At 40.0% G+C, this 16,759-nt stretch overlaps 1 long non-coding RNA gene across 1 annotated transcript in view; it reads left to right on the top strand.

The window, feature by feature from the left end:
• LOC309659512 overlaps positions 1 to 6,541 on the top strand; it is a 40,671-nt gene extending 34,130 nt beyond the window's left edge. The window contains exon 4 of the long non-coding RNA XR_014262849.1: positions 3,943 to 6,541. This is a non-coding gene — a long non-coding RNA (uncharacterized lncRNA). The remainder of the gene's footprint in view (positions 1 to 3,942) is intronic.
• The last annotated feature ends 10,218 nt before the right edge of the window (positions 6,542 to 16,759 follow it).

The raw sequence follows: 16,759 nt of genomic DNA on the forward strand, positions 1-16,759 counted from the left end.
AATTAAGTCCATCTTGTTTAATGTATCATTTAAAGCTTGTGTTTCCTTATTTATTTTCATTTTGGATGATCTGTCCATTGGTGAAAGTGGGGTGTTAAAGTCTCCTACTATGATTGTGTTGCTGTCGATTTCCCCTTTTATGGCTGTTAGTATTTGCCTTATGTATTGAGGTGCTCCTATATTGGGTGCATAAATATTTACAATTGTTATATCTTCTTCTTGGATCGATCCCTTGATCATTATGTAGTGTCCTTCTTTGTCTCTTGTAATAGTCTTTATTTTTAACTCTATTTTGTCTGATATGAGAATTGCTACTGCAGCTTTCTTTTTATTTCCATTTGCATGGAATATCTTTTTCCATCCCCTCACTTTCAGTTTGTAAGTGCCCCTAGGTCTGAAGTGGGTCTCTTGTAGACAGCATATATACGGGTCTTGTTTTTGTATCTGTTCAGCCAGTCTGTGTCTCCTGGTGGGAGCATTTAATCCATTTACATTTAAGGTAATTATCGATATGTATGTTCCTATTCCCATTTTCTTAAATGTTTTGGGTTTTTTATTGTACGTGTTTTCCTTCTCTTGTGTTTGTTGCCTAGAGAAGTTCCTTTAGCATTTGTTGTAAAGCTGGTTTGGTGGCGCTGAACTCTCTCAGCTTTTGCTTGTCTGTAAAAGTTTTAATTTCTCCATCGAATCTGAATGAGATCCTTGCTGGGTAGAGTAATCTTGGTTGTAGGTTTTTCTCCTTCATCACTTTAAATATGTCCTGCCACTCCCTTCTGGCTTCCAGAGTTTCTGCTGAAAGATCATCTGTTAACCTTATGGGGATTCCTTTGTGTGTTATTTGTTGTTTTTCCCTTGCTGCTTTTAATATGTTTTCTTTATATTTAATTTTTGATAGTTTGATTAATATGTGTCTTGGCGTGTTTTTCCTTGGATTTATCCTGTATGGGACTCTCTGTGCTCAGGACTTGATTAACTATTTCCTTTCCCATATTAGGGAAGTTTTCAAGTATAATCTCTTCAAATATTTTCTCAGTCCCTTTCTTTTTTTCTTCTTCTTCTGGGACCCTTATAATTCGAATGTTGGTGCATTTAATGTTGTCCCAGAGGTCTATGAGACTGTCCTCAGTTCTTTTCTTTCTTTTTTCTTTATTCTGCTCTGCAGTAGTTATTTCCACTATTTTATCTTCCAGGTCACTTATCCATTCTTGTGCCTCAGTTATTCCACTATTGATCCCGTCTAGATTATTTTTAATTTCATTTATTGTGTTTTTCATCATTGCTTGGTTCCTCTTTAGTTCTTCTAGGTCCTTGTTAAATGTTTCTTGCATTTTGTCTATTCTATTTCCAAGATTTTGGATCATCTTTACTATCATTATTCTGAATTCTTTTTCAGGTAGACTGCCTATTTCCTCTTCATTTGTTAGGTCTGCTGTGTTTTTACCTTGCTCCTTCATCTGCTGTGTGTTTTTCTGTCTTCTCATTTTGCTTATCTTACTGTGTTTGGGGTCTCCTTTTTGCAGGCTGCAGGTTCATAGTTCCTGTTGTTTTTGGTGTCTGTCCCCAGTGGCTAAGCTTGGTGCAGTGGGTTGTGTAGGCTTCCTGGTGGAGGGGACTAGTGCCTGTGTTCTGGTGGATGAGGCTGGACCTTGTCTTTCTGTTGGGCAGGTCCACATCTGGTGGTGTGTTTTGGGGTGCCTGTGGCCTTATAATGATTTTAGGCAGCCTCTCTGCTAATGGATGGGGCTGTGCTCCTGTCTTGCTAGTTGTTTGGCGTAGGGTGTCCAGCACTGTAGCTTGCTGGTCGTTGAGTGAAGCTGAGTCTTGATGTTGAGATGGAAATCTCTCAGAGATTTTCCCCGTTTGGTATTACGTGGAGCTGGGAGGTCTCTTGTGGATCAGTGTCCTGAAGTTGCCTGTCCCACCTCAGAGGCACAGCCCTGATGCCTGTCTCTAGCACCGAGAGCCTTTCATCCACATGGCTCAGAATAAAAGGGACAAAAAATAGAAAGAAAGAAAGAAAGAGGATAAAATAAAGTATGATAAAATAAAATAACGTTATTGAAATAAAAAATAAAAAGTAATTATTAAGAAAAAAAATTTTTTAAGTAAAAACAGAAGAAACACAAAAAAATGGACGGACAGAACCGTAGGACAAATGGTGAAAGCAAAGCTATACAGACAAAATCTCACCCAAAAGCATATACATACACACTCACAAAAAGAAGAAAAAGGAAAAAATAATATATCTTGCTCCCTAAGTCCACCTCCTCAATCTGGGATGAGTCGTTGTCTATTCAGTTATTCCACAGATGTAGGTACATCAAGTTGTGTGTGGAGCTTTAATCCGCTCCTTCTGAGGTTGCTGGGAGAAATTTCCCTTTCTCTTCTTTGTTTGCACAACTCCCGGGTTTCAGCTTTGGATTTGGACCCGCCTCTGCGTGTAGGTCGCCTGAGGGCGTTTGTTCTTCACTCAGACAGGACAGAGTTAAAGGAGCAGCTGACTCGGGGGCTCTGGCTCACTCAGGCTGGGGGGAGGGAAGGGTATGGATGCGGGGCGAGCCTGCAGCAGGAGAGGCCAGTATGACGTTGCAGCAGCCTGAGGCGTGCTGTGCATTCTCCCAGGGAAGTTGTCCCTGCATCACGGGACCCTGGCAGTGGCGGGCTGCACAGCCTCCCAGGAGGGAGGGTGTGGATAGTGACCTGTGCTCACACACAGGCGTTTTGGTGGTGGCAGCAGCAGCCTTAGCGTCTCTTGCCTGTCTTTGGGGTCCGCACTGATAGCTGCGCCTTGCGCCCGTCTCGGGGGCTCGTTTAGGCAGCGCTCTGAATCCCCTCTCCTCGCGCACCAGGAAACAAAGAGGCAAGAAAAAGTCTCTTGCCTATTCGGCAGCTCCAGACCTTTTCCTGGACTCCGTCCCGGCTAGCTGTGGTGCACTAACCCCTTCAGGCTGTGTTTACGCCGCCTACCCCAGTCCTCTCCCTGCGATCAGACCGAAACCCAAGCCTCAGCTCCCAGGCTCCGCCCGCCCCAGCGGGTGAGCAGACAAGCCTCTCGCGCTGGTGAGTGCTGCTCAGCACCGATCTTCTGTGCGGGAATCTCTCTGCTTTGCCCTCCGCACCCCTGTGGCTGCGCTCTCCTCTGTGGCTCCGAAGCTACCCCCTCTGCCACCCGCAGTCTCCGCCCGAGAAGGGGCTTCCTAATGTGTGGAAACCTTTCCTCCTTCACAGCTCCCTCCCACTGGTGCAGGTCCCATCCCTGTTCTTTTGTCTCTGTTATTTCTTTTTTCTTTTGCCCTACCCATGTACGTGGGAAGTTTCTTGCCTTTTGGGATGTCTGACGTCTTCTGTCAGCGTTCAGTGGGTGTTCTATAGGAGCAGTTCCATGTGTAGATGTATTTCTGATTTATCTGTGGGGAGGAAGGTGATCTCCACATCTTACTGTTCGCCATCTTCTCCTCTCCCCGGAAGAATTTCTTCTACACCTTTCACTAAGGAATTCACCAGGGAAATCTCTGCTGTCCAATTAACACAGGAAAAATAAATGGTTCAGATGCTTCTGGCATCAATAAATTAATTTTGACCCGATTTTTAAAAAAAACTTAATTCTCAAAAAAAAAAATGCCCTTATTCCCTTGCTAGAAGCACTTTACTGCTTTATTTCTCAACATCCCACTCCTGGTACATTAAAAATGCTGATTGAAATGTTTAAAAACTTGTAAGCTTCATTCACAATTCTTTGTGTATCTACCTTGTCATAAGATCTTTATTTTTACCTATCTTAAGTTTAGGCTGCAGAGGTAAGTTGACTCACTGGGCTATCTCTTAATTATCATAGTTATAAGTGTCTATGACATATAATTTAATTTATCTGCATTTTATCTCAAATATATCTGCAATAATAAAATGAGGTATTTCTCAGTGTTCTCCAACTGTCACCCTCAGATTTATATCAGAAACGAGGAGCTTGATTTTCTGTTTGATAAATGAAGAAACCAAGTCACAGAGCAATGAAATGTCAATCAAAATCACCCAAGGCCTGTGGTTGCAGAAACTAATAAATTGTCTGGTAGGAAATAAAATGGTGCAGATGGATATAGCTATCTCCAATCAACCTCCATGAACTCTTTCCTGATGATTTTATAATACTTTTTCCTCATTTTGAGTTTCCTCCATACACTAAGAATCATGGTCATTCTCATATTGTTTATTTTTGTTCAAATATGGCTTATAAATCTTTAAAATTATTTTTCATCTATGTGTGGTTTTGATCACAGATTGTGGCTGTTAGAGAGCAAGGACCACAACTTTTATTCTTTTTATCTCCTTAGTGTATGGGGTACAGCGATAAGCATATAACTGGGGGGACATGGATGTTTAGTCAATTGTAGTTCTGTATTTTCCATCTTATATTGTTTTGAGTGAAAAGTTCCTAACAAAACTCTGCTTATTGGTGGTCAGTGAAATAACCCAAGATCAAGGAGATCTCCTGCTCAAGTCTTAACATCCTGCCATATCTGTGAGCAGGCACTGTGAAGAGAAGAAAAAAATATTTTAAACTTGTCGTGTAAAGGTTTAGCTAACATATTAGAACTTAATGCTCGGGACTTCCTTGGTGGGGCAGTGGTTAAGAATCTTCCTGCCAATGCAGGGGACATGGGTTCGGTCCCTGGTCCGGGAAAATCCCACATGCTGCGGAGGAACTAAGCCCATGCACCACAACTACTGAGCCTGCTCTCTAGAGCCTGTGAGCCGCAACTACTGAGCCCGCGCACCTAGAGCCCATGCTCCGCAATAAGAGAAGCCACTGCAATGAGAAGTCCATGCACTGCAATGAAGAGTAGCCCCCACTCACCACAGCTAGAGAAAGCCCGTGCGCAGCAACGAAGACCCAAAGTAGCCAAAAAATAAATAAATTTTTAAAAAAAGAACTTAACACTCGTCTTCTGACTTCAAATTCCACACTTTGTCTACCTGTTTTTTAGCTTCTTAAAAAGCATGAAGCGGGCATTTGAGGTCCTAGGTCACATTCCTTCTAGTTATGGGAATGTGTATTATGTATGGAAATATTTCCTAACATTAAAATCAAGAAATAGGGAAGCAAATAATTCTTACCCAACTAAAATGCTTTTACATTAGTCCAGAAACTTAAAAAGATAATTTAATGTTGAGACATTCCAATAGTGTAACTGAAAAAAAAATTCAAAACATTGATTTAAAAAAATTCTTGCCCTTGTGGAAATTTTCTGTTTTTATTTCTGCACATATTTCAGTGTATGTTCCAGTTTATGAGCTGCCAGTTGCTGAAGTCCTGAGTCAAGGTCAAACACATCATGCAAAGAATAGCATTTGTCTAAAGTGTAATGCTTCTGTGCACCTGGAGTGTATATTTTATGAACAGAACTAATTTGATCCGTTCTTATCATATTTACAAAACTCAGGCTTATTTTGCAGTGATAGCGATGATGTTCTGTAACAAGTATGGAGATACAATTCTTTAGACATTACCTCATTTGGCCCTCACAGTGGCTCTATTAGTTGGGCAGAAGAGTCATTATTATTATTAATATGCCCATTTGAAACTGAGGATCTCAAACCATAGTCAGACAAGTTATCGTCCAAGGCACAAACTGATATATAGTGGAGGGGGCGTTTAATTAAGTGATTATAACGTATTAGAATGACCAGTGGGTATTAGCTTTTTATATTAGATTATGTGAGATGAAGTATATGGATTAAGGACATGCGTTCTGGGTTCAAATCCCTATTTTATCACTTACTAATTCCATGACTTTGGGCAAATATAAACTTTCTCAGTAACATCATCGTTAAAATGGAGAAAATAATATCACTTACTTCCTAGAAAATTAAATGAGTTAAGGGATATAAAACTCTTGGCACAGCATCTGGTACATGTTAAGCACACAATAAATAAAGCTCAGTATTAATCCAACTAAACCTCACACACACACACACACACACACACACACACACACACACACATTACCACCACCACCAACCCTGTGAGTGGAGCAACATTTTCATATTCTTTCTTTACAATCACTCCTTGGATGATCTCCTCCAGTTTTATGGCTCTGAATACTACTTATTCATTAGTGACTTCCAAACCTCTATCTCTAATCTGCACTTCTTCCCTGAACTTGTATAGCCAACTGTCTTGACATCTCCTTAGGCATCTAAAACATAATGTACCCAAAGGTGAGGCCCTGATATTTCCCCTCATCTGGCACCTCCTGCAGCCTTCCCCATCCTAGGTAACAGCAACTCCATTCTTCCAGTTGTTCCCTACTTATCGCTGTTTAACGTACGATACATTATACTGTTTCATCGTGTTTATTGTCTGCTTCCCCTTAGAAGGCAAGCTTCATGGGAGTAAATAATTTTTATGGGACAGTAATAGTCTCTAGCACGTAATAGGTACTCAATAAATATTTGCTAATGAATAAATAAATAAATGCTTATTTAATAGATGAGGAAACTGAGACTCACGGAAGTTTATGAAATTGCCCAAGGACAGGAGTGGGTAAGTAAACGCACCTAGGTTTATATGACTTCAAAGTCCACATTTATAATTACTACACATTTTGTCAGGGTTAATTTCTGGATATTGGTTGAAACCTAGATGTGGCTTCAGATACACCTTAATGTAATGATATCTCAGCACATCCTTGGGAAATGAAGATTTCTTATAACAAAATCAGCCAATGTTTTAAAAAGTGTTTTTCAAGGGTAAGTGCTTATTAGCCTGAGCACAGAGAGAGCAGGGAGGGTTGGGAGGTCTGGGGAAGGAACTTCTGATCTTGTTTCTGTTTCCCTGACTCTAGTCCTACCCACTTGGTGGGTCCCTGCTTTGCCAGAGTGCTGGGATTCCTGAGACAGAGGCACACTTTGCTCAGGCTGGGAAGACATACCTTCCCTCATCACCCTCTTTCTCTTTTCCTCTCTCTGCTTCTCTCCATCTTGTCTTTCCAGATCTCCGCATCTCCCTTCATAACCTTTCCATCTCTCCTGAGATCTGTTTCCATCTTCTTGCCCCAAACTGCTCTTCTTGCTCCCACTCACCCCTCGTGTATGATGTCAGGGCTGTCTACTAGGGTGTAGGACCCAAGATTTATCACACAGTATGTGAGCCCTGGCCCTTGAAACCCTGAAATTTTATGTAGCTAAATGATCTTAAATGGATGGTAAGTGACCTTAGGATAGGCAAAGATTTTGTAAAGAGGACACAAATAACACTTTTCATAAAAGTTGATACATTAAACTTTTAAAATAAGTTCTGTTCATCAAAATACACTGAAGAGAATGAAAATGTAAGCCACAGACTAGGATATATGTATTTGTTGTACATGAATCTAACAAAGGCTTTATATTCAGAATATGTAAAGAACTCCTATAAATCAATAATAAAAAGATAAATAGCCCAATTACAATGGACAAAAGCCTTGAATAGACACTTCACAAAAGAGTATATCCAAATGACCGATATGTACATGAAAAAGTTCCCAACATAATTTTTCATCAGGGAAATATAAATTAGAGTCACAATGAGATTGCATGACACATCTACTAGAATGACTAAAATTAAAAAGATTTCAATGCCAAGTATTGATGAGGATATGGAGTAATTGAAATTGTCATAAATTGGTGGTAGGTGTGTAAACTGATAAAAACACTTTGGAAAGCTAAACATAAACCTACCCCATTATCCAACAATTCCATTCCTGGGCCAAGAAAAATGAGATTACGTGTTCACCAAGGGTGTGTACAAGGATGTTCATAGTAGCTATATTCATAAGTGAAATAAAACTGGGAACAACCCTATATCCATCAACAAGGGAATAAATAAGTGTATATTCATAAAATGTAACACAGCACTTCAAAGAAAAGAATAAACTCCAATTATGCTTAACATCATGACTAGATCTCACAGACATGCTGAGCAAGAGAAGCCAGACACAAAGGGTGCATACATATTCTATAATTCCATTTATATGATGTCCCAAAACAAGAAAAAGCAATCAATGGAGACAGAAGTCAGAATAGTGATGACCTCTGCAGGAGTCTGATGACTGGGAAGGACACAGAGGGACATTCTGTATGTTGAAAATGTGCTAAATCAATCTGGGTGGTGTTACACTGGTGCATATGAATATAAGAAATTGTCAGTCTGCATATTTATGATTTGTGCACTTTATGTATGTTACACCTCAATTTAAAAATAACATATCTTTGTGCCTAGGTATTTACCATACAGAGATTTATACATAAATATCCATAGCGGCTTTAGTCATAGTAACCCCAAACTGGAAATTACCCACATGTGAATCAACACTTGAATAGATAAACAAACTATGGTACATCTGTGCAATAGATTATTACTTAGCAATAAAAGGAACTGAATGATAAATGCAGCAACATGAATGAATCTCAAAATCATTATGTTGAGTGAAAGAAGCCAGACACAAAAGCCTGCATACTAGTATGATTCCATTTATATAAAATCCTAGAAAATGCAAGCTAATTTATAGCTACAGAAAGCAGATCAGTGGTTGGTTGTCTGGGGTCCCGGGTAGAGGGAGGGACTGAAAAAGGGCATGAGGAAACCTTGGCTGGGGGTGAATTTTGATTGTGTCAATGGTTTCCCATGTGTATATATATGTCAAAATGCGTCAGATTGTATCCTTTGAAAGAATACAGTTTATTTTCCATAAATTATATTTCAATAGAGTTGATGAAAGGTAATATATATCAAATTAAGAATACTCAGTGACCAAAAAGTTCCAGCAGACACTACTAAATAAACTTCAGTTTCCTTCCTAGGACCCCACACTCCAAATAAAATGAAAGCTAGTCTGGTAGGATCTGAGTAAGGGGAAGGGACAGTCCCACTCACTTTGCCTTATGGAGGCAAATGGAGGACATGAGTGGGGAGTGAAATTTAAAGAATTGTTAGCTACATAATTGAAAAAGTAAAAAAGAAAACACTGAGGTATCAGAGACAGTAATTGCAGGATGCAGCCACTCTCCCCCCAGGTTTGGGGGAAACAGGTGGAAGAGGTTAGAATTATTAAAACTTGGAAACTCAGAGGATGGTCCTGGGGGCTGGGACCCAGACCTCTGAGGAGGTGGCCCAGGCTGGCTGGCACAGGTGTTCCTGAGGCTAGTTTTACATGTCAAAGAAACTACAAATTAGATTCAGCTATTGCCACAGGAAGAATCTGCTAATGTTGGGGTGAGGAGGCATTTCTGGGGTGACACTTAGAGTAACAGGAAGCAAACAGGAGAAAGCACATCCTTTCTCCCTCCACCGACTTTGCAGTCTCCCTCTAGTGCCCCCAATTGGCGTTGCCTCAAAGTGAGCAGCTGGAAAAACTGCAACGTTGGTTTGCAGAGTCCAAGCTCCAGCCTTATAAACCATGATGAATATAGGGGTTGGGGGACAGTGAAGTTGAGATTGGGCCTCGAGCAATTTTGTATTTAAATCTTGGCTTTTCCTCTCACTTGTTTTGTGAACTTGGGCAAGTTACTTAACCTCTCTGAGCCTCAGCTCCACATCAGTAAAATGAAGGTAATATTCCCTTATAAGTTTGTGGTAGTGAGTCTTCAATAAGTGGACTCCAGGTTACGTTGACTGGGCATGTTTTATTGGTAGCAGCATTCTTCCAGTTGGGTCGGGTCACACTTCACAGGGGCAGAACTTTTTGCTGGTAGTGTTGCCTCCTCCCCAAAAGAACTTGGCTATCAAGTATTGCATCCCATTCATGAAGATCAGAGTTAATGTGGATTGGCTGAGAAGTTGTCTGTGATTCAAAGGACAGACTCAAGAGGAAAGTGGTATGATAAAGATCTAAATGTGCTACTTTCCACTCCACTTCATGGATGCCCACTTTTCAACAGCATCATCTTTTATTTAAAGAGCCTCTGGGGACCTTCAAGGTGGCAGAGGAGTAAGACGTGGAGTTCACCTTCCTCCCCACAAATACATCAAAAATACATCTACATGTGGAACAACTCCTACGGAATACCTACTGAAGGCTGACAGAAGACCTCAGACTTCCCAAAAGTCAAGAAACTCCCCACGTACCTGTGTAGGGCAAAAGAAAAAAGGAAAAAACAGAGACAAAAGAATAGGGATGGGACCTGCACCTCTGGGGGGGAGCTGTGAAGGAGGAAAAGTTTCCACACACTAGGAAGCCCCTTCACTGGCAGAGATGGGGGGTGGTGGTGGGGGAAGCTTCGGACCATGGAGGAGAGCGCAGCAACAGGGGAGCAGAGGGCAAAGCAGAGAGATTCCCGCACAGAGGATCAGTGCCGACCAGCACTCACCAGCCTGAGTGGCTTGTGTGCTCACCTGCCAGGACGGGTGGGGGCTGGGAGCTGAGGCTCGGGGCTTCGGAGGTCAGATCCCAGGGAGAGGACGGGTTGGCTGCATGAACACAGCCTGAAGAGGGCTAGTGCGCCACAGCTAGCCAGGAGGGAGCCCAGGAAAAAGTCTGGAGCTGCCAAAGAGGCAAGAGACCATTGTTTTGGTGTGTGTGAGGAGAGGGGATTCAGAGTGCTGCCTAAACAAGCTCCAGAGGTGGGCAAGGGCCGTGGCTATCAGCACGGACCCCAGAGACGGGATTGAGATGCTAAGGTTGCTGCTGCAGCAGCCACCAAGAAGCCTGTGTGCAAGCACAGGTCACTATCCACACCTCCCCTCCTGGGAACCTATGCAGCCTGCCACTGCCAGGGTCCCGTGATCCAGGGACAACTTCCCTGGGAGAACACACGGTGCACCGTGTTGCAACGTCACACTGGCCTCTGCCACTGCAGGCTCACCCCACATTCCGTACCCTTCCCTCCCCCCAGCCTGAGAGAGCCAGAACCCCCTAATCAGCCGCTCATTTAACTCCATCCTGTCTGGGCAGGGAACAGATGCCCTCAGGCGACCTACGTGCAGAGGCGGGGCCAAATCCAAAACTGAACCCCAGAAGCTGTGCGAACAAAGAAGAGAAAGGGAAATTTCTCCCAGCAGCCTCAGGAGCAGTGGATTAAATCTCCACAGTTAACTTGATGTACCCTACATCTGTGGAATACCTGAATGGACAACAAATCATCCCAAAATTGAGGCGGTGGACTTTGGGAACAACTGTAGACTTGGGGTTTGCTTTCTGCATCTAATTTGTTTCTGGTTTTATGTTTATTTAGTTTAATATTTAGAGCTTATTATCATTGGTAGATTAGTTTATTGATTTGGTTGCTCTCTTACTTTTTTTTAATGTATATATATTTTTCCTTTTTCTCTTTTTGTGAATGTGTATGTGTATGCTTCTTTGTGTGAGTTTGTCTGTATAGCTTTGCTTTTACCGTTTGTCCTAGGGTTCTGTCTGTTTTTTGTTTGTTTGTTTGTTTTTTAGTATAGTTTTTAGCGCTTGTTATCATTGATAGATTGGTTTTTTTGGTTTGGTTGCTCTCTTCTTCCTTATTTTCTTTTGTAAATTACTTTTTAATTTTTTTTTAATGTTCAAAATTTTATTTACACTGGGCATAGTATATATAGCACATATATGTCACATACATAATTTAGTTTGATTAAAACATAAATTTTGGACTAATGTATTATTTCCAACATACAAAATATATTTCTCTCAGAAGGCAATACATATAAAATATTAGCTGTTAGAACATTTATCCCATTTATAATGGGCTAACATATAATGCTTTAAAAGTGGATATTTGTATAAGCCGGACACTATTCTATTTTAGACTTTGCATGTAACACAGGAAGGAGAACAAGTTATATGCTTTTTTTTTTCACAAACACACACTGTATTTTATTTTTATAAGAGCTAAATAAACTGACACCAACCATTGTAAATGGATGACCACAGCAAAAGCAACAATGATTGCAATTACCAAACATGAAACACACTCATACTATGTCATAATATTGACATTCAGTCCAGTACTTTTTAATTATTTTACTTTTAATAATAATTTTTTTATTTTATATTTTAAAAACTTTTTCTTTCTTTCTTTCTTACCTTTCCTTTCCTTTTTCTCTCCCTTTCTTTCTGAGCCGTGTCACTGACAGGGTCTTGGTGCCCCGGCCAAGTGTCATGCCTGAGCCTCTGAGGTGGGACAGCCAAGTTCAGGATATTGGTCCACTAGAGACCTCCCAGCCACAGGTAATATCAAATGGCAAAAGCTCTCCCAGAGATCTCTGTCTCAACGCTGGGACCAAGCTCCACTCAATGACCAGCAAGCTCCAGTGCTGGACACCCTATGCCAAACAACTAGCAAGACAGGAACACAAACCCACCCATTATCAGATAGGCTGCCTAAAATCATAATAAGTTCACAGACACCCCAAAACACACCACCGGACTCGGTCCTGCCCACCAGAAAGACAAGATCCAGCCTCATCCACCAGAACACAGGCACTGGTCCCCTCCACCAGGAAGCCTACACAACCCACTGAACCAAACTTACCCACTGGGGGCAGACACCAAAAACAATGGAAACTATGAACCTGCAGCCTGTGAAAAGGAGACCACAAACACAGTAAGTTAAACAAAATGAGAAGACAGAAACACACAGCAGATGAAGGAGCAAGGTAAAAACCCACCACACCACACAAATGAAGAGGAAATAGGCAGTCTACCTGAAAAACAATTCACAGTAATGATAATAAAGATGACCCAAAATCTTGGAAATAGAATGGAGAAAATACAAGAAACATTTAACAAGGACCTAGAAGAACTAAAGAGCAAACAACCAATGATAAATTACACAATAAATGAAATTTAAAATTCTCTAGAAGGAATCAAAAGCAGAATACCTGAGGCAGAAGAACGGATAACTCACCTGGAAGATAAAATAGTGGAAATAACTACCGCAGAGCAGAATAAAGAAAAAGGAACGAAAAGAATTGAGGACAGTCTCAGAGACCTCTGGGGCAACATTAAATGCACCAACATTTGAATTATAAGGGTCCCAGAAGAAGAAGAGAAAAACAAAATTGACTGAGAAAATATTTGAAGAGATTATAGTTGAAAACTTCCCTGATATGGGAAAGAAAATAGTCAATCAAGTCCAGGAAGCTCAGAGAGTCCCATACAGGATAAATCCAAGGAGAAACATGCCAAAACACATATTAATCAAACTATCAAAAATTAAATACAAATAAAAAGTATTAAAAGCAGCAAGGAAAAAGCAACAAATAACATACAAGGGAATCCCCATAAGGTTAACAGCTGATCTTCCAGCAGAAACTCAGCAAGACAGAAGGGAGTGGAAGGACATATTTAAAGTGATGAAAGGGAAAAACCTACAACCAAGATCACTCTACCCAGCAAGGATCTCATTCAGGTTTGAAGGAGAAATTAAAACCTTTACAGACAAGCAAAAGCTAAGAGAATTCAGCACCACCAAACTAGCTTTACAACAAATGCTAAAGGAACTTCTCTACACAGGAAACACAAGACAAGGAAAAGGCCTACAATAACAAACCCAAAACAATTAAGATAATGGTAATAGGAACATACATATCAATAATTACCTTAAATGTAAATGGATTAAGTGCTCCAAGCAAAAGACATAGACTGGCTGAATGGATATAAAAACAAGACCCATATATATGCTGTCTACAAGAGACTCATTTCACACCTAGGGACACATACAGACTGAAAGTGAGGGGATGGAAAAAGATATTCCATGCAAATGGAAATCAAAAGAAAGCTGGAGTAGCAATTCTCATATGAGACAAAATAGACTTTAAAATAAAGACTATTAAAAGAGACAAAGAAGAACACTACATAATGATCAAAGGATCAATCCAAGAAGATGATATAACAATTGTAAATATTTATGCACCCAACATAGGAGCACCTTAATACATAAGGCAAATGCTAAGAGCCATAAAAGGGGAAATTGACAGTAACACAATTATAGTAGGGGACTTTAATACCCCACTTTCACCAATGGACAGATCATACAAAATGAAAATAAGTAAGGAAACACGAGCTTTAAATGACATATTAGCCAAGATGGACTTAACTGATATTTATAGGACATTCCATCCAAAAAAAACAGAATACCCTTTCTTCACAAGTGCTCCTGGAACATTCTCCAGGATAGCTCATATATTACATCACAAATCAAGCCTTGGTAAACTTAAGAAAATTAAAATTGTATCAAGTATCTTTTCCAACCACAATGCTATGAGACTAGATATCAATTACAGGAAAAAACTGTAAAAAATACAAACAGATGGAGGCTAAACAATACAATACTTAATATCCAAGAGATCACTGAAGAAATCAAAGAGGAAGTCAAAATATACCTAGAAACAAATGACAATGAAAACACAACAACCTAAAACCTATGGGATGCAGCAAAAGCAGTTCTAAGAGGAAAATTTATAGCAATACAATCTTACCTTAAGAAACAAGAAAAATCTCAAATAAACAACGTAACCTTACAGCTAAAGCAATTAGAGAAAGAAGAACAAAAATAACCCAAAGTTAGCAGAAGGAAAATAATCATAAAGATCAGATCAGAAATAAATGAAAAAGAAATGAAGGAAATGATAGCAAAGATCAATAAAACTAAAAGCTGGTTTTTTGAGAAGATAAACAATATTGATAAACCATTAGTCAGACTCATCAAGAAAAAAAGAGAAGACTGAAATCAACAGAATTAGAAATGAAAAAGGAGAAGTAACAACTGACACTGCAGAAATACAAAAGATCATGAGAGATTACTACAAGCAACTATATGCCAGTAAAATGGACAACCTGGAAGAAATGGACAAATTTTTAGAAAAGCACACCCTTCTGAGACTGAACCAGGAAGAAAAAAAAATTTAAACAGACAAATCACAAGAACTGAAACTGAAACTGTGATTAAAAGTCTTCCAACAAACAAAAGCCCAGGACCAGATGGCTTCACAGGCGAATTCTATCAAACATTTAGAGAAGAGCTAAATCCTATCCTTCTCAAACTCTTCCAAAATATAGCAGAGGGAGGAACACTCCCAAACTCATTCTACGAGGCCACCATTACACTGATACCAAAGCCAAACAAAAATGTCACAGGAAAAGAACACTACAGACCAGTAACACTGATGAACATAGATGCAAAAATCCTCAACAAAATACTAGCGAACAGAATCCAACAGCACATTAAAAGGATCATACACCCTGATCAAGTGGGGTTTGTCTCAGGAATGCAAGGATTCTTCAATATACTCAAGTCAATGTGATAAACCATATTAACAGACTGAAGGATCAAAACCATATGATCATCTCAATAGATGCAGAAAAAGTTTTCAACAAAATTCAACACCGATTTATGATAAAAACCCTCCAGAAAGTAGGCATAGAGTGAACTTACCTCAACATAATAAAGTCCGTATGTGACAAACCCACAGCCAACATTGTTCTCAATGGTGAAAAAATGAAACCATTTCCACTAAGATCAGGAACAAGACAAGATTGCCCACTCTCACCACTATTATTCAACATAGTTTTGGGAGCTTTAGCCACAGCAATCAGAGAAGAAAAAGAAATAAAAGGAATCCGAATCAGAAAAGAAGAAGTACAGCTGTCACTGTTTGCAGATGACAAGACCCTATACATAGAGAAACCTAAAGATGCTACTGGAAAACTACTAGAGCTAATCAATGAATTTGGTAAAGTAGCAGGATACAAAATTAATGCACAGAAATCTCTTGCATTTCTATACACTAATGACGAAAAATCTGAAAGTGAAATTAAGAAAACACTCCCATTTACCACTGCAACAAAAAGAATAAAATATCTAGGAATAAACCTACCTAAGGAGACAAAAGACCTGTATGCAGGAAATTATAAGACATTGATGAAAGAAATTAAAGATGATACAAACAGATGGAGAGATATACCATGTTCTTGGATTGGAAGAATCAACATTGTGAAAATGACTCTGCTACCCCAAGCAATCTACAGATTCAATGCAATCCTTATCAAACTACCACTGGCATTTTTCACAGAACTAGAACAAAAAATTTCACAATTTGTATGGAGACACAAAAGACCCCGAATAGCCAAAGCAATCTTGAGAAAGAAAAATGGAGCTGGAGGAATCAGGCTCCCTGACTTCAGACTATACTACAAAGCTACAGTAATCAAGACAGTATGGTACTGGCACAAAAACAGAAATATAGATCAATGGAACAGGATTGAAAGCCCAGAGATAAACCCACGCACATATGGTTACCTTATCTTTGATAAAGGAGGCAAGCATATACAGTGGAGAAAAGACAGCCTCTTCAATATGCGGTGCTGGGAAAACTGGACAGGTACGTGTAAAAGAATGAAATTAGAACACTCCCTGACACCATGCAAAAAAATAAACTCAAAATAGATTAAAGACCTAAATGTAAGGCCAGACACTATCAAACTCTTAGAGGAAAACATAGGCAGAACACTCTATGACATAAATCACAGCAAGATCCTTTTTTTTTTTAAACATCTTTATTGAAGGATAATTGCTTCACAGTGGTGTGTTAGTTTCTGCTTTATAACAAAGTGAATCAGCTACACATATACACATGTTCCCATATCTCCTCCCTCCAGCAACTCCCTCCCTCCCACCCTCCCCATCCCACCCCCCCAGACGGTCACAAAGCACCGAGCTGATCTCCCTGTGCTAGGCGGCTGCTTCCCACTAGCTATCTATTTTACATTTGGTAGTATATATATGTCCATGAGACTCT

The sequence above is a fragment of the Balaenoptera physalus genome, assembly GCF_965194825.1.
Source record: "Balaenoptera physalus genome assembly, chromosome: 4".
Classification (NCBI taxonomy): domain Eukaryota; kingdom Metazoa; phylum Chordata; class Mammalia; order Artiodactyla; family Balaenopteridae; genus Balaenoptera; species Balaenoptera physalus.